This window comes from Pongo abelii, chromosome 9 (assembly GCF_028885655.2).
Source record: "Pongo abelii isolate AG06213 chromosome 9, NHGRI_mPonAbe1-v2.0_pri, whole genome shotgun sequence".
Taxonomy (NCBI): domain Eukaryota; kingdom Metazoa; phylum Chordata; class Mammalia; order Primates; family Hominidae; genus Pongo; species Pongo abelii.
Genome location: NC_071994.2, coordinates 1270621 through 1289558, shown reverse-complemented (window position 1 = coordinate 1289558; position 18938 = coordinate 1270621).

Genomic DNA, 18938 nt, shown 5'->3' with positions numbered 1-18938 from the left:
CTCAACGGGTGACAGGGCCAGGGCAGCACCTGCATCCTTCACCGTGTATGACTTTAGGGAATGTCTAACTGATCGAAGTGTCCCCAGGACTAAAACATGTAAGTAGCCTGCCAAAGTGTTCACTGGTCTCTGTCTTAGTCTGTTTGGGCTGCCATAACAAAAATATCGTTAAAGAACTGGGTGGCTTATAAACGACGGAAACACGTCTAACAGTTCTGGAGGCTGGAAGTGCAAGACCAAGGTGCCAGCTGTGTTTGGTGAAGGCCAGTTTCCTCTCAGACAGCGACTTCTGGCTGCACCCATACATGGGGCAAACAAGGCTCCCGTGGGCCCTTTTCATAAGGACACCAATCCATTCATAAGGGCTCTGCCCCCATGATCTTGCCACCTCCTGAAGGTCCCACCTCCCAACACCATCACCTTGGTGGTTAGGTTTCAATACCTACCTTTCGAGGGGGACACAAGCATTTAGACCACGGCAATCACCGTAAGTGACAAAATCCTATAGGTCTGGTGAACAGAGAAATGGCGTCAGCCAGCATGGTGGAGAATCCTGGCTTTTCCCCATATCCCAGTACTGAGCAGCTCAGAACCCCTGAATGCCAGGTGACTGGACCTCCTTACAGAAGGGCTCTGAGACACCAGTGGCCCCACGATTGTGGGCCAGTCAGAGCAGGTGGGATGCTCAGCTCAGAGATGCTGCCTAGCCATTCTCCAGGGCGAACTGTTTCCTTCCTTCCATCTGCAGCCACGCTGCTAAAAGGCTGCAGGCTCATTCAGAGAAATCTAGGAGAAACAGTGCATACTGGCAACAGTATCCCAGATTCCTCCTTTTTTTTTTTTTTTTTGTTTGAGACAGTCTTGCTCTGTTGCCCAGGCTGGAGTGCAGTGGTGTGATCTTGGCTCATAGCAGCCTCTGCCCCCTAGGTTCAAACAATTCTCCTGTCTCAGCCTCCCGAGTAGCTGTGACTGCAGGCATGCACCACCATGCCCAGCTAATTTTGTATTTTTAGTAGAGACAGGGTTTCGCCATGTTGGCCAGGCTGGTCTCAAACTCCCAACCTCAGGTGATCCACCCACCTTAGCCTCCCAAAGTGCTGGGATTACAGGTGTGAGCCACTGTGCCCGGCTGATATCTCAGCTTCCTATCACATCGTTTTACTTCACCTCCTTGGCCTGTGAAGGACAGAGATGGATTTTGGAGAGTGACCGTGGATGGCTGCAAACACAATTGGGTGGGGACTCCAACTGCAGCTGCCCTTCCAGATGTGCCCCATGTGATGGAGCACCCAGCCATGGCTTCCACGAGGAAACTCATCTGACCAACGTTTTCTTCCACACACAACAGCTGAGCCACAGGGGAAGGCTGCTTTCGCCTGGCAGGGACAGCAATACACCCCGGCTCGTGCTTCTCAGAACTCTGCCCATTGTCCATCCCTTTGTCAAAATATAGACCTCAGGGCCCTTGCTCATCTCAGTCCTGGCCATCCCATGGGACAGAGTGCCAGTTCACTCTGCTGATGGTGTAATGGAGATCAGACCTGGTGGCAGGAAGTAGTAAATACTCTAATTGTCTTAGTAAGGCCCTTTCGTGCCTCCATAGTAGGAGACACACCCCACAAAATTAAGGATTCTGTCATTTCAGTGAAATTTCTAGACATCCTGTGGTCTGGGGTATATGAAGATATGTGCCCACAGCAAGGCATGGTGGGTCACACTTGTAATCCCAGCACTTTGGGAGGCCGAGGCAGGAGGATCACTTGAGCCCAGGAGTTCAAGGCTGCAGTGAGCTGTGATGGCACCACCGCACTCCAGCCTGGGCAACAGAGTGAAACCTTGTCTCAACAATAATGATAATAATAATAATAAGATACTTGCCCCAAGTTCCTGTTCTTTGCGCTAAGAAGGTGGCACGATGCTGCTTGGTAGGCCTTTTTAGACCTCAGAGATCTCATGCACCACATTGAAGCAGGCTGCTTTGACCATACGGAAGCCTCCGAGGCTGTCAGTTTTGAAGGGGCCTACAGCAGCAGAAGGCTCAGCAGCAGGTCCAGGCTGCCATCAGGCACCTCTGCACACGTGTCTCAGCAAATCAGATGGTGACAATGGGTCTGTGTCAGACAGGGATGCCATGTGGAGCTTCCGACAAACCTGCAGAAGAATCCCAGCTCAGGACCCAGCGTTTTGGAGAAAAATCATGCCCTCTTCTGAAAGTAACCATTTTCCTTTGGAGACCCAGCTCCTGGCTTTCCACTGGGCCTTGGAAGAGATGGAAGTGTCACATGACCACGTGACCTACCGGTCATGAATGAGGCAATGCAAGATTCGCCAAGCATCAAAGCTTACCGTTCCCAGCATCCCTCCACCGTCAGTCAGGGTGGAGACTATGGCACAGTCTCTGGGAGGGCCTGGGACTGCACCCCTCCCACTCACTCAGGTGGCCGCCCATCTGTGCCATGCACCCATGTCCCCGGCACCCAGGCCCACAGCACCCACGTCCATGGCACCCAGGCCCACAGCACCCAGGCCCACAGCACCCACGTCCACGGCACCCAGGCCCACAGCACCCAGGCCCACAGCACCCACGTCCACGGCACCCAGGCCCAGAGCACCCAGGCCCATGGCACCCACACCCACAGCATGCACACCCATGACATTGCCATTTCTCCCTCCATAAGCACCAGTGCCTTCCAGGGCGATTCCCAGCCACCAGGGGACTCAGGAATCAAACACTCACACTCAGTTTCCAGGTAGGTCCAGACAGTTCCAGACAACACTGGCACCAGCTGAGAGCGGACGGGGCAATGCTGCAGCCTCATCTGGGGATGGCCCTGGAGGGAGGCAGGACAGGGACGTCATCCTAGCGAGAAGCGCTTGGGGTGGCCTCACTGGCTGTGTCCTGTGCCTGGACAAGAGGACAGGACCAGACCTCTTCAGGGGATGTGGCTAACGGTTTGCTGGATGGTCCAGGACTTGGAAGCCGTCCGTTTGGAAGGTTGATGACAAGGAGGTCGCGGAGAGACTTGTGGACGAACCTTTCCAGAGGGGCACAGGGCTTGGGGATATTTGCGTGTCCATGAAGGAGGCTCATCACAGCCAGCTGAACACACGGCTTGTCTTGGAGATGTCACCAGCCACCCCAGGCGTGCTTGATGGCTCCTGGGCAGTGCCCACAGCAGCGAGCATGGAAGCTGCACCCAGCCTCAGACATGGGCCCCCCACCACGGCCAAAAGCCCAACCACCAGCAGCAGAGAGCCAGAGCTGTGGGCCTGAAACGGCACTGTTCCCCACGGGACAAGCCAGTCACGGGGGGAGGTTGGTTTCACTGGACCCCTCCATCAGGGAGGGTGCAACGATGTGTCCTGGTTGGAATAGACGCTTTCTCTGGACATGAGTTTCTGTCCCTGGCTGCGGCGCTTCTGCCGACACCACATGCAGAGCCTAAGCAGCTGTCATGGTCCTCCACAAAGCATTAGCTGCGACCCAGGGCCCCGTTCCACAGAGGAAAGGGAGAGAAAGGGCTCAGGCCCATGGGTTCCCTTGCTTTGCCTGGGCCACGTCACCCCCATCATGGGCTGTTGAAGGCTCACTTATGTGACAATGTGTGACAGCTGTCTACAGGAAGAGGCCTCTGGAGGGTGCAGTCCCACAAAGTGGGCCAGGTCCATGTGTGATGTTCTCCCAGAGCCGGGACACGTAGGCCCAGGGTGGTTCCCTGCACCACAGCCCTAGTGACGCACCAGCTAAGCCCATGCTCCCCGTGTCAGCACGTCTGGGTTTTGCAGGTGCTGAGGTGGTGTGGAGTATTCACGTCACACACACACACTTCCCCTGAAGGGAACGCCTGGACAGCCACTGACCTGGGAGTCCTCATGCCACCAGAGCAGTAGACCTCTTGCTGGGGCAGCAGGCTCAGGCGGCCAAGGAGAGCCAGGACTGCTCCTTCACGAGAGGAGCAGGAGGAGGCTGAGCCTGGAGTCTCCCCAAGACCACCTGGAAGCCAAAGTTCAGGGACGACATTTTGTTGTTTTTATGTTTTGCTATTTTTTTTTTTTTTTTTTTGAGACACAGTCTCGCTCTGTCACCCAGGCTGGCGTGAAGTGGTGCGATCTTGGATCACTGCAACCTCCACCTCCTGGATTCAGGTGATTCTCCTGCCTCAGTCTCCAGAGTAGCTGGGATTACAGGCACCCGCCACCACGCCTGGCTAATTTTTCTATTTTTAGTAAAGACGGGGTTTCACCATTTTGGCCAGGATGGTCTCAAACTCCTGACCTCAGGTGATCCGCCCCCCTCGGCCTCCCAAAGTGCTGGGATTACAGGCGTGAGCCACTGCGCCCGACCGTGGATGACATTTTGGAACAACCCCAAAGAACAGGACGAATGATGGCTCAGCCCCTTTGAGAACACAATGGCTATGGAGCCACGGAAAGGACACCGTGCCATGCAGAGGCAGCAGGGCTGGGGCAGCCACGCACGTTTTCTCCCGCCAACCACTTCCCCTCCCTGGGCCCTTCCCTGCTGTTTTACATGGGGCGTGGTCAGCATTTATTTATTTACTTACTTATTTATTTATTTTATTTTTCCATAAGTTATTGGGGTACATGTGATATTTGGTTCCAGGAGTGAGGTCTTGAGTGCTGATCTGCAAGATCCTCGTGCACTCATTACCTGAGCAGTATACACTGCACCCTATTTGTTGTCTTTTATCCCTCGCCCCCCAACTCTTCCCCCAAGTCCCCGAAGCCCACTGTATCATTTATGCCTTTGCGTCCTCACAGCTTAGCTCCCACATATCAGTGAGAACATACAATGTTTGGTTTTCTGTGGTCAGCTTTTAATCTTGGTATCTGATTTACAGGATGGCAAGAGAAGATCAGTGTTGACCTAGAAAAGCCAGCCTCGCCTGGCCCGGAGGTTGCCACACCGACTCACAGGCCTCTGTTTCCCCTTGCGGGGGGATGGCAGGTGGGCCTCACTGGAGAGCCGTCGCCAGGGGGCAGCAGCCGGGGGGCCTTGCAGGAAGTCGTCACTCTGCAGCACGGCAGGCCTGGCCCAGTGACCAGAAGCAGGCCGTGCTGGCCTGTTTGCTGGCCTGTTTGTCACAGCCCTGCACACCCCCACCCTCACGTGCTTTCCTCCCACAGCACAGGAGAAGCTTGGACTACACCACTTGGGATGTCTTTACTGAATGGTTCTGGGTCAGCCTCTGCCAGTGGCATCATCCCGGAGCCCCCAGCATGGCGGCAGCATCTTCCAAGCCTGTGCCTGGTGCTGCAGAAAGCAGGGACCGGGCAGCAACTCCCCTGCCTCTCCTGTTCAGAGCCCACCTTCCCACGTCTCCCGAAAGCCTCTCAACCTCCGTGCTCCCTACAATCCAACAGTTGAGTTCCTCGGGGAAGTGGAGAAGGAATCGGGAGACTGAGGAGTGCGGAAGGTTGGGTGGAGCTCAGGCATGACCAGCTCACCCGCCCGAGTCTCCCAGGGGATAGTCACTCCATGGCCCAGTCTTGTGATTTGCCGCACAAACAGTGCAAAAAGAAAAACCACACGTCAATTTCAATAGCTGCAAGATAAATACTTGATAAAATTCAAAGTATTTTATGATAAAACTCTTACCAAACTAGGAATAAAATAAATTTTTTAACTTTATAAAAGGAATACGCAAAAAAAAAACCACAAAAAACAAAGCACAGTAACCATCACAATTACACATTTTTAAATAAAATCAGGAATGAGATAACTCACCCTCGCTGACTCTACCCACGAAGAACTTGAGGACCCATTCAAAATCAGAAAAGAAAAAGCAACAATGGGCCGGGCACAGTGGCTCACGCCTGTAATCCCAGCACTTTGGGAGGCCAAGGCAGGCGGATCACGAGGTCAGGAGATTGAGACCATCCTGGCTAACATAGCGAAACCCCATCTCTACTAAACATACAAAAAATTAGCCGGGCGTGGTGGCAGGCACCTATAGTCCCAGCTACTCGGGAGGCTGAAGCAGGAGAATGGCATGAACCCGGGAGGCAGAGCTTGCAGTGAGCCGAGATTGAGCCACTGCACTGCAGCCTGGGTGACAGAGAGAGACCCTATCTCAAAATAAATGAATAAATAAATAAATTATTAAAAGAAACAATGGATATTAAAAATTGGAAACAAAGAAACTAAACTATGTGTTGATGAAATGATTACTTACAAAAAATACTGCAATCCACAAATTACGAGAATTAAAATAGTTTAACAAGATGCTCCAATCTAGAAATCAACATTCGAAAGTCATTCGCAGTTTTCTATATGGGCATCAAACACAAATGTTAAAATTCAAACCCCAAAATAAAAAATACTTAGGAATAAACCTAACAAAATACATACAAGATCTGTGAGCAGAAAATTGTTAAAGTTTAATGAAAGACTTCAAAGAAGACTAGAGAGAGAGAGCGAGAGAGAGAGAGAGACACAGAGAGAGAGTGAGAGACACAGAGAGAGAGAGAATGAGAGAGACAGAGAGAGTGAGAGACAGAGAGAGCAAGAGAGACAGAGAGAGCAAGAGAGACAGAGAGAGACAGAGAGAGCGAGAGACAGAGAGAGCAAGAGAGACAGAGAGAGACAGAGAGAGCGAGAGAGCAAGAGAGAGAACGAGAGAGAGAGTGAGAGAGAGAGCGTGAAAGAGCGAGAGTGAGAGACACAGAGAGAGTGAGAGACAGAGAGAGCAAGAGAAACAGAGAGAGAGACAGAGAGAGCGAGAGACAGAGAGAGCGAGAGAGCAAGAGAGCAAGAGAGAGAGCGAGAGAGAGACAGAGAGCGAGAGAGCAAGAGAGTGAGAGAGAGAGTGAGAGAGAGAGCGAGAGAGAGAGCGAGAGAGAGAGTGAGAGAGAGAGCGAGAGAGAGAGTGAGAGAGAGAGTGAGAGAGAGAGCGAGAGAGAGAGTGAGAGAGAGAGTGAGAGAGAGAGCGAGAGAGAGAGTGAGACAGACAGAGAGCGAGAGAGACAGAGACAGAGAGAGAGCGCGCGAGAGACAGCGAGAGAGAGAGAGAGAGAGAGAGAGAGAGAGAGAGAGAGGTTTGTGTGTTGGAGTCAATGTTGCAACAATGTCATTCCTTCCCTCTGTAATATCTGTGTACAATGCAACTCCTGTCTAAGTTTCACCAGCATTGTTTGCAGAGGCAGGGAAAGGGGGTTGATAAGCAGGCAGAAAAGGGCCACAAAGATAAAGTAGTCAAAGCTCCAGGAGCTCCGAGTGCCGTGGTGACGGCAGGGCAGCGTGGGTGGACAGCCAGTGCTGGGGCCGGGTAGAAAGTTGACATTCTGAAAAAATCACATCTGCCTTTTCTCCTGTCCTATTCTCAGTGGGTCCCTAACCCAGGCAAGGAAGAGAGGGGCTGTTTGTAGTGGTTCACACCTGTAATCCCAGCACTTTGTGAGGCCAAGGCGGGAGGATCGCTTGAGCCCAGGAGTTCGAGACCAGCCTGGGCAACATAGTGAGACCCCCTGTATCTAAAAAAAAAATAAAATAAAAAATTAGCTGGGCATGGTGGCACGAGTCTGTGGTCCCAGCTACTCAGGAGGCTGAGGTGGGAGGATGGTTTGAGCCTGGGAGGTGAAGGCTGCAGTGAGCCATGATCATGCCTCTGCACTCCAGCCCAGGTGATGGAGCAAGACCCTGTCTCAAAACAAACCAAAAAACCCCCATGTAAAACCACACTGTAGGCCGGGCTCGGTGGCTCGCGCCTGTAATCCCAGCACTTTGGGAGGCCGAGGCAGGCGGATCACAGGGTCAGGAGATCGAGACCATCCTGGTTAACACAGTGAAACCCCGTCTCTACTGAAAATACAAAAAATTAGCCGGGCGTGGTGGTGGTCACCTGTAGTCCCAGCTACTCGGGAGGCTGAGGCAGGAGAATGGCGTGAACCTGGGAGGCAGAGCTTGCAGTGAGCCAAGATCATGCCACTGCACTCCAGCCTGGGCGACAGAGCGAGACTCTGTCTCAAAAAACAAACAAACAAAAAACCACGCTGTGTAGTGTTGAGGGTCATGTGTGCTGTGAGTTCTACAAACGTGCCCTGGCACGACACTCCGGATGTGGAATCGGCCCCAGGAGGGAGAGCAATGGCACCAGAGGGCACCGGGGGCTTTGGGTGGATTGGGTGGGTTGAATCCACTGAAAATCATGGCACAGACACAGCCAAATGTCAGGGAGTCTTAGAGCTGGGAGGGGTCGATGGTGCTCATCATATCATTCTCTGTGCTTTTCCGTATGTTAGAAACATCCCATAACAAAACAGAACAGAGGAAGAGGAAGGCCAATCTGTGCTGCGCTGATTTAGCAACGAGCAACTCAGGAGAGAAACAAAACCCTGGCTGGAGGCACTGGCCAATTTCCATGGTGTAAACATTCCCACCACGGCGACACCCAAGCCACCCACCTGAGGGAGCTGACAGAGCAGACGCACAGCACCGGCCTCCCAACTGGCAGGGGCCGGCCTCCAGCGCACATCGCGAAGGACACACAGCACTGGCCCCCAGCACACACCATGAAGGACACACAGCACCAGCCCCCAGTGCACACCATGAAGGACACACAGCACTCGCCTCCCAGCTGGCAGGGGCCGGCCCCCAGCACACATCACGAAGGACACACAGCATCGGCCCCTAGCACACATCACGAAGGACACACAGCATCGGCCTCCCAGCTGGCAGGGGCCGGCCCCCAGCGCACATCGCGAAGGACACACAGCATCGGCCTCCCAGCTGGCAGGGGCCGGCCCCCAGCGCACATCGCGAAGGACACTCAGCACCAGCCCCCAGCGCACATCGCGAAGGACACATAGCACGCCTCCCTGAGCCGGAGCCGGCAGGCAAGGGTCACGTCTCTACAATCAGGGAGAAGAACAGAGAGGCTGCTGTGGGAACCCAGCAGGCATCTGGCTCACTGGCACACCCGGGAGCTTGTGTGGAGCAGGGCCGGGGACATGCAGGCCGTCCCCGCCCTCGCACTCACGTTCACGTCTGGAAGGCAGAGAATGGACCAGCAGGGCAGCAGGCAGGTGGTGAAGGATGCACCTATGGTGATGGCTTAGACAGGAACTGGAGCGGCAGGCCCTGCCGCTTTTGTGGCCAGGATCTCCCCAGTCTCCGCCACTCCGGCCACCACAGCAAAACACCCCAGGCGGCAGCTTCAAGCAACTGACATTTAGTTCACAGCTCTGGAGGCTGTGAGTCTAACAGGCCCCGGCAGACTGTGGTTCACAGCCAGCGCCTCCTGGCCACGTCCGAACGTGATGAAGGGGTGAGGGGCTCTCTGAGGTCCCTTTTGTCTGGGCACTAATCCATCCACGAGGCCGACCCTCATGGCCAGACCTCCCCAAAGGCCCCTCCTCCCAACAGCATCACCTTGGGAGTGAAGGTTTCAACAGAAGAATTTCTGGGGACAGACATTCGGGCCATGGTGACCTCTCTGGGGGTGCCCCTCAGTGTGAGAAGGACGGAGAGAAGAAGCTGGCTCCACAGGTAGCTGCGGATTCACATTCCAGGTGGAGGTGCTGGGGCAGAGGCAGGGACGGGTGTCTGGGGGTGATCTAGATCCTGAAGGAGGCCCGGGGGCCAAGCAAGGGGGCTGGAGCAGCCCCAGCACCGCGGCGGCCACTCACTTACGGGCTCTCAGAGGTGTGGGGCTTGATGCCTCCAGGCTGTCCTTTGGGTCGGGCACCGCAGTAGGGCTGGGAAGACCAGGCCTGGCCCCGGCCAGCCCGAAGCAGGAAAATGGGTCGGCAAGTGGAACATTTGCCCTTTGAAGGGACTGGGGCTGAGGGTGGGCAGGGAGGTGGCGCTGTGCTCTGTGGGCTGGAAAGCGCCCTGGGAAAGGGGGAGAAGAGCCACGTGCAGCCACGGCCACGCTGAAGAGCCACGTGCAGCCACGGCCATGCTGAGTCCAGGCCCAGGACCGGCAGGGTGGCTGAGGAAATGAGATGCAGAGAGGTGATGTTCACATAGTGACTAGAGGAGAGAGTGGTCTTGCATGGGGGGTCTTGGATGGGGGGTGTAGACACATTTTTTGAGACAATTTGCTATGAATAGAAGAAAATTAGGGAGTTGCTAGAGGGTCTCCATGTTCCAGGAGGCACTGGGACAGGCAAGAGGGGGTGGGGGACCTGGTGTAGGCCTGGGAGGGGAGTCGGTGGGGATGAGGGGTGGGGGTGGGGGTCCAGGTGTGAGGCCTGGGAGGGGAGTCGGTGGGGGTGGGGGGCCAGGTGTGAGACCTGGGAGGGCAGTCAGTGGGGGTAGGGGGTGAGGGTCCAGCTGTGAGGCCTGGGAGGGGAGTCGGCAGGGATGGGGTGAGGGTCCAGGTGTGAGGCCTGGGAGGGGAGTCGGTGGGGGTGGGGGTCCAGGTGTGAGGCCTGGGAGGGGAGTCGGTGGGGGTGGGGGTCCAGGTGTGAGGCCTGGGAGGGGAGTCGGTGGGGGTGGGGGTGCAGGTGTGAGGCCTGGGAGGGGAGTCAGCGGGGGTGGGGGGTGGGGGTCCAGGTGTGAGGCCTAGGAGGGGAGTCGATGGGGGTGGGGGTCCAGGAGTGAGGCCTGGGAGGGGAATTGGCGGGGGGTGGGGGGGTCCAGGTGTGAGGCCTGGGAGAGGAGTCAGTGGGGGTGGGGGTCCAGGTGTGAAGCCTGGGAGAGGAGTCGGTGGGGGTGGGGATCCAGGTGTGAGGCCTGGGAGGGGAGTCGGCAGGGGGTGGGGGTCTAGGTGTGAGGCCTGGGAGGGGAGTCGGTGGGGGGGGTGAGGTATGGGGCTCTAGATGTGAGGCCTAGGAGGGGAGTCAGCAGAGGTGGAGGTATAAGGCCTAGGAGAGAAACTGGCAGAGGCAGGGGGTTTATCCACCCATCTTGCAGGGGTGTCAGGAATAACCGGTTAATTCTCAGGAGGCAGGGAGGCATGAGGTTGGAGATCAGACCTCACATCACACTGAGGGTGTTCCTGGTAATTACAAATTACATTTGTAACAGATCAGTAGACAGAGAACATTTAAATAGAACATAATTAGTAAGCTCAGAAAAATTGGTAAAACACATAATTAGTAAGCTCAGAAAAATGGTAAAACACAAAAATACTAATGAAAACAAACACATCTGCATAATCCAGTGCGGCCGAGCTTCTATGAGAGAGACCCGGCCAAGCTTCTACAAGAGAGACCCGGCTGAGCTTCTACAAGAGACCCGTTGCCGTTCGCAAGTCCAAGGTGATTCAACCTTTTAAAGTCAAGGTCAGGGTGATTCTTCCAGGATAATGAGAACATCAACACCCTTTGACTCAGGATTATAGTTTCTGGGCCATATTTTAAGGAAACAATCCCTAAGGAGAAACAATTGTTTTCTCCTTTCCATGTTAGAGTGTTAGCTCTAAGAGTCAACATTACTAGCCTAAGAGTCAATATTACTATCCTGGGCACAGTGGCTCACACCTGTAATCCCAGCACTTTGGGAGGCCGACGCGGGCGGATCACCTGAGGTTGAGAGTTTGAGACCAGCCTGGACAACATGGTGAAACCCCATATCCACTAAAAGTCAAAAAAAAATTTAGCTGTGTGCATTGGCGTGTGCCTGTAGTCCCAGCTACTTGGGAGGCTGAGCCAGGAGAATCACTTGAATCCAGGAGGCAGAGGTTGCAGTGAGCTGAGATCACACCACTGCACTCCAGCCTGGGCAACAGAGCAAGACCATCTCAAAAAAACAGAAAAAGAAAAAAAATGAGAGTAAACATGATTAGAAATCACTCAAGTGTCCACAGTAAAAGAAAGGTTGGGCAGATTACAGTACATTCACTTAAAATCCTATGCCATTGGGGATATATTGTCATAATGCCGAAGTGAAAATGAAAAATTACAGCGGCCAGCATTTTACGATACTCACCGTGGGTCAGGAGTGTTCCGTGTTGAACTCATTTAATCTTCACAAAGGTCGAAGGAGTAGCTTTGATCGGTCCCCACCTTTATGAATCAGGAAACGAAGTCTCGTGCCCACAGTCACACAGCCCGTGAGCAGCAGATCCCAGGCCCCACCCTCCCTGGCCTCTTATGGCCGCAGCCTTGGGGTCAACTCTCTCCCACGCAGCTGGAAGGCTCGAGAATGGACAACTCTTCAGAAAACTGTTTCCTGGGCAGAGAAGGGCCGGCTGGAGGGAGAGGAGCCCAGGGGAGCTGACCAAGGCCACACGTCTGGGGTGTCGCTGCCTGGTTTACACCTGGTCCTATGGGTGGGGCGGGTATCAGAGGGTTTGAGCCTGACCGGTCAGGTGGGCCTGGCTGGGTGGTGTCCACTGCTGTGGGGGCCTCCACGTGGGAGGAGAAATTCCCAGAGCCAAAGAGGAGTGTGATCCCAGAGCACGGCTCCCAGGTGCCAACCCCGGGGAAAGCGGAGGAGGCATGGGGAGAGGGTTGGGCAGCAGCACAGGGAGGGTTGTCAGAGCCAGGGCGGAGCGGTCTCGCCCTCCCAGATCAGCCTCGCTGCCTGCTGGGGGTCAGGGCGCCAGGGCCTCTCCTGTGGCTGCGACTGTACCTGGAGCAGTCAGATTCTCCCAGGCAGAGGAGCCGGGTCCAGGACCCTCTCATTCTGCAGGGCTCTGCAGAGCGTGGGGGCAGGTGGGGGAGGGCAGCAGGACCCTCAGAAGTGGACGGACTCGGGCTAGACCCGTAAGACGTGGCTGCATGCAGGCTGAAGCCAGCTGTGCTCTGGGAACAGCCGGGGAAAGGGGCTGTGTCCCCCAGGACCATCGTTCCCTCTGTAAGGGGCTTTGACGGCCTGAGAAGAGGGAAGGGAGGAGTTATCCGGCAGGACCAGGGTGGGCGCAGGTGGCATCTGAGACCCTGTCTGTGTGCATTGCTCTTCATGCAGCGGCGTGGCTGGAAAACCAGAGCCCTCGCCAGGAGCGAGCGAGGCTTGACCGACAGCGCCTCTCCCTCCGCAGGGCACCAGCCCTGAGATGGTGCAGGAGCAAATCTACCCACCGGGCCCCAGACTGGCCACTGCATAGGAGGGGCTGGGTCGGCCGAGACATCTTAGGGGAAAGCTCGAGTCCCCGGAAGGTTCCAGTCCAGAGGCCCAGTGGAGGGACACACAGACCCACCCCCGAGAACACTGAATTTGGGTCAGCGCCTGGGCCATCTGCAGCTCCGAAGCCCACACCCTGGGGTCTCCAAGCCCCCCCAGCACAGGCTGGCGGCTCCAGGCAGAGGCTTTTCTTCCTGAGGGGTGTCCACCTGGCCCCCCGGCCTGCAGGGCAGAGCCACAGCGCAGGGCTGGCAGGCCTGTCAGGGAGGACAAAGGGACAGAGGCCGAGTCAAGACGTTGTGTCTCCCGAGCAGACGGAGCAGGTGGGGCCTCAAGCCTCCAGGGCCGCAGGAGTCGTCCATCAAACTGAGTGTCCCTCATTGAAATTCTAATGGCAACGCAGCCACAGGCAGGGCTCCTCCGGGGTGTGCCCTCCCTGCCTGCCTGGTGCTCCTGAGAGCCAGACCCAGGTCACAAGGTCACGAGGCCGCACGCAGGGGCCGTCCCTGGAGAGCTCGGGGTGGGCGCCCTGCATGGCCTTCCTGAGGACGACATGCCCCTCCCCCAGACGCTGGACAGACGCGCTTCTCATGGGCAGCTGGGTTTTCCTCAGGGTTCTCCGTGACCACATGACTCTGCCGTATAAGATAAAGCATGTCCTTTGCCACCAGCTAGTGCTTTGTGTGCGTGATTTAATCTCCCCTCCCGGGTGGAAGGATGCAGCCCTCCCCAAGCACCCCACACGGGGCCACATCTGTACACTCACGACCAGGGTCGGCCGCCCAGCCTGATCCACTTGTAGGACCCAGCTTGGCCCCCTGTGCTCATGCAGGGTCTTGCTTTTCATTTAGTTCAGAAGGTGGGTAGGGAAGAGAGGGCTAGGGTTGATCCCTCCACCCCCCACAGTGTCTGAGGACCAGAGAGGGGCCCTGTGATACAGAGAGAGGGTGACGTGAAGGGGGTGCGGTTTGCAGAACGGGCTCCTGCCAGCTGTGGCAAGGACTTGGGGTTTTATTCCAAAGGAACTTCCAACTAATCATTAGCCAGAAATACAGAATCTGGGTCATGATCCCTGCTTGGTCCCCAGCATTGTTTGGAAGTGGAGGTGAGGGTGGGGGAAAGTCACAAGCATTCCTGGCACTGTTTCTGTTTAAGCAGTGGGTGGCTGGTGGTTCTATTTACAGAGATGGTGGGGTTGAGTCTGGGGCCCTGGGGGTAGATGGGGCTGAAGACACGGCGTGGGAAGCAAACCACAGACAAAGTGGCTGTGATGGCGCTACTGACAGCCGGCATCTGGAGTGTAACATGCTAGGTATCGTCTCCGCACTTACACGGATTGTTCATGAATCCTGCTCTGCAAGCTTCTCCCTCCTATTCGAGGGAATCTCCTCAAACGAGGCCCTTCCTATAACTAAGGAGGGTTGACCAGGCCCCTGAGGAGGCCGCAAGACCTCTGGAGAGGCCACAAGACCCCTGAGGAGGCCAGGAACTCAGAAGAGAAAGGGAGTGCCAGCTGAGCATGGAAAACTCAGCAAAGATGTCTTTCAAAACTGTTTCTTTGCTGTGAGGCCAGCGTGTGTCAGTGGGGTCCTCCAGACCAGCTGAGTCAGCAGTTTCGTAGCTGTGCAGGACCTGAAGGAATTTTTTGTTTGTTTTTTTTTTTGAGACAGAGTCTCCCTCTGTCACCCAGACTGGAGTGCAATGGTGCGATCTTGGCTCACTGCAGCCTCCACCTCCCGGGTTCATGCAATTCTCCTGCCTCAGCCTCCTGAGTAGCTGGGATCACAGGCACCTGCCACCACACCCGGCTAATGTTTGTATTTTTAGTAGAGATGGGTGGTTTTGGCCAGGCTGGTCTCAAACTCCTGACCTCAAGTGATCCACCTGTCTTGGCCTCCCAAAGTGCTGGGATGACAGGCGTGAGCCACCACGCCCGGTCTGTACCCACCTTCTGAACCAAATGAAAACCAAGACACAGCTGCCACCCCATGAGGCCAAGCCGGGTCCCGCGTGCGTATCGGCTGGGTGACTGCCCCGGTCCCGGGCACACATGCAGATGATCAGTGACATGCTGTACACTGACAGAGCCACGGACAAACGTCACGTTTGTTCCACCCCGGCAGACATGGAAAAGCACCGGACGAAACCCATCACCCGCTTGTGATAAAAGTTCTCCCATCAAGGCCGGGAAGGAGAAAGGGCAGCTCCGTGTACACTGACTTCTTCACTCAGCGAATCATTCGTGTGCATCACTGTGGGCTCGCGGCTTCTTATTCTGTGGGTTACAATCCAGTAAACTGTCACCCGGCGCCTGGGGGCTTTCATCTTGACTCCCAGGTCCCCTCCCCACAAGCCCTGCTCCCGTTCACGCATTTCCTCACGTTCCGGGACTGTGAGTGCTCCAGGCTCAGCCTGACGTTTCCCTGCGCCGGCCTTGGTGCCAGCCGAGACTCCGAGGCCTGTGGGGTCCTCTCACTGGAGGGTGACGTCGGGGACCGAGACCTGCACCCTGTGCTTCCTTTGGTACTGGGGTATCCTGGTGTCTAGGCCCTCTTGGTGGACAGAGCCAGAAGATGCATGCCTGTGTACTCACCCCCATGCACAAACAATCTACATGTGTGTAGATTGACCGTGTGAGCTCATGCTGCTGCCACCCACCCTAGGGCACACGTCCATCCTCGCCCACCCCAGCGGCACCGGCCCCTCCTCACCCACCCCAGGGGCATGGGCCCTGTCCTCACCCACCCCAGCAGTACACGCCCCCTCCTCACCCACCCCAGGGGCACACGCCCCCTCCTCACCCACCCCAGGGGCAAGGGCCCTGTCCTCACCCACCCCAGGGGCATGGGCCGTGTCCTCACCCACCCCAGGGCACACGCCCCCTCCTCACCCACCCCAGGGGCATGGGCCCTGTCCTCACCCACCCCAGGGCACACGCCCCCTCCTCACCCACCCCAGGGCACACGTCCATCCTCACCCACCCCAGCAGCACACGCCCCCTCCTCACCCACCCCAGCAGCACACGCCCCCTCCTCACCCACCCCAGCAGCACACGCCCCTTCCTCACCCACCCCAGCAGCACACGCCCCCTCCTCACCCACCCCAGCAGCACACGCCCCCTCCTCACCCACCCCAGGGCACACGTCCATCCTCACCCACCCCAGGGCATGCGCCCCATCCTCACCCACCCCAGGGCACACATCCATCTTCACCCACCCCAGGGACATGGGCCCTGTCCTCACCCACCCCAGGGCACACGCCCATCCTCACTCACCCCAGAGCACACATCCATCTTCACCCACCCCAGGGGCATGGGCCCTGTCCTCACCCACCCCAGGGCACGCGCCCACCCTCACCCACCCCAGGGCACATGCCCATCCTCACCCACTCCAGGGCACGCGCCCCATCCTCACCCACACCAGGGACATGGCCCCTGTCCTCACCCGCCCCAGGGCACACGCCCACCCTCACCCACCCCAGGGGCATGGGCCCTGTCCTCACCCACCCCAGGGGCATGGGCCGTGTCCTCACCCACCCCAGGGCACACGCCCCCTCCTCACCCACCCCAGGGGCATGGGCCCTGTCCTCACCCACCCCAGGGGCATGGGCCGTGTCCTCACCCACCCCAGGGCACACGCCCCCTCCTCACCCACCCCAGGGACATGGGCCCTGTCCTCACCCAACCCAGGGCACACGTTCATCCTCACCCACCCCAGCAGCACACGCCCCCTCCTCACCCACCCCAGCAGCACACGCCCCCTCCTCACCCACCCCAGCAGCACACGCCCCCTCCTCACCCACCCCAGCAGCACACGCCCCCTCCTCACCCACCCCAGGGCACACGTCCATCCTCACCCACCCCAGGGCACGCGCCCCATCCTCACCCACCCCAGGGCACACATCCATCTTCACCCACCCCAGGGGCATGGGCCCTGTCCTCACCCACCCCAGGGCACGCGCCCATCCTCACCCACCCCACGGACATGGGCCCTGTCCTCACCCACCCCAGGGCACACGTCCATCCTCGCCCACCCCAGGACAGCCTTCCCAATAACATAAACAGATGATGAACAGATATTTTGTATGTTATATATGTTATCTACTGTATTTTTACAATCAAGTAAACTGGAAAAAAGAACATGTTATTAAAAAACTCATAAGGAAGATAAAATATATTCACTAAGTGGAGGTGGATCATCATCAATGCCCTCATCCGTGTCGGCTTCACATTGAGTGGGCTGAGGAGGAGGAGCAGGGGCTGGTCTTGCTGTCTCAGGGGTGGCAGAGGCGGAACAAAGTCTTTGTCCAAATGGACACTGGGTTATTAGCCAGCACCATTTATTCAAAATTCCAGCCTTGCCTCTGTGACTTGTGCAGCTACCCGTGTCCTGGGGTCTCCTGTCTGCAGGCCTGGGACGTCTGCACCTGCAGCCACCCATGTCCTGGGGTCTCCTGTCTGCAGGCCTGGGGCATCTACACCTGTACCAGACACAGTTTCTTTCTTTTTTTTTTTTTTTTTGAAACAGAGTCTTGCTCTGTCGCCAAGGCTGGAGTGCAGTGTCATGATCTGGGCTCACTGCAAGCTCCGCCTCCCGGGCTCACGCCACCCTCCTGCCTCAGCCTCCTGAGTAGCTGGGACTACAGGCGCCTGCCACCACGCCCGGCTAATTTTTTTGTATTTTTAGTAGAGACGGGGTTTCACCATGTTAGCCAGGACGGTCTCGATCTCCTGACCTCGTGATCCGCCCGCCTTGACCTCCCAAAGTGCTGGGATTATAGGTGTGAGCCACCGCGCCCAGCCTGCACTATCCACAGTTTCTGCTTTGAAGTTTCAAGGAGTGTTCTGTCTGCTAGTGTGTTCCCACCTCTTCTTACCTGAGTGCTTTCCTGTAAAAACTTTGCCATCAACCCGTCTAACTGCAAAAAAGGTGTGGGGACCTTTGCGGCATTGCACTGACCTCGCCCGATGCTTGGCCCCACGTACATCTGCTGGGGACTCTCCTTTGGGGGTCTTAAGGTTTTCCCTAGACACGTTTCAGCATTTCTCAAAACGGTGGGCCACTGACAACGCTGGGGTTTTCTTCTGAGCAGCTGCTGACAATTTTGCAAATTCTAATGCTGGCACTTAAGAAAAAAAGCTCACTGAAAGGTGTTAAGCCAGGCTCCAGCCAGGGGCAGGACTCATGTTCCTTCTCCAAATCATCCTGAAATGGCGTTTTGCAAGACACCCGCCGAGGGCCACTGCTGTCCAGCCTCGCCCAGGGAGGAGCCGCCCGGGTGGAAACTGCCGACCGTGCCCGTGTCAGCTGTCCCAGGCAGCGCGATGACAGTTGTTAGGAGATGGTGTCCACAGCAACGTGGAAAATCCATGCCTGAGGAGTCACCGACCCGGACCCTGTGAGCACGCAACCCGTAGGAATGGCATCCGTGCATCCACCACACTAGCAAAGGAAGAAAATCGCACACTCATCTCCACAGACGCCAAAAGTGCTTTTGATAAAATCCAACATTCATTCATGGGTTTTTTAAAAAACAACAAGAAAACCTAGCAGACCAGGAATAGCAGGAAACATCCCCAGTGTAACTGTGGGTGAGTCACAGGAGCCGTCCCTGACGGCAGGAACAAGGCTGGGGGCCTGGTGTCGCGTTGTGTGCGGCGCTGGGCTGAATTCCAGTGCCCAAAAGAAGAGAGATTAGAGGAGAAAGCAAGGTGATGGCGTCACACAGGACGTGGTTGGGTGCGTAGAAGATGCAGAACCTTACATCCCGGGCTGAACTGTGGCCCCCACCCTGCACTCAGATGTTACAGCCCTGACCCCCGGGACCTCAGAGGTGACCCCCACCCTGCTCTCAGACGTCACAGCCCTGACCCCCAGGACCTCAGAGGTGACCCCCGCCCTGCTCT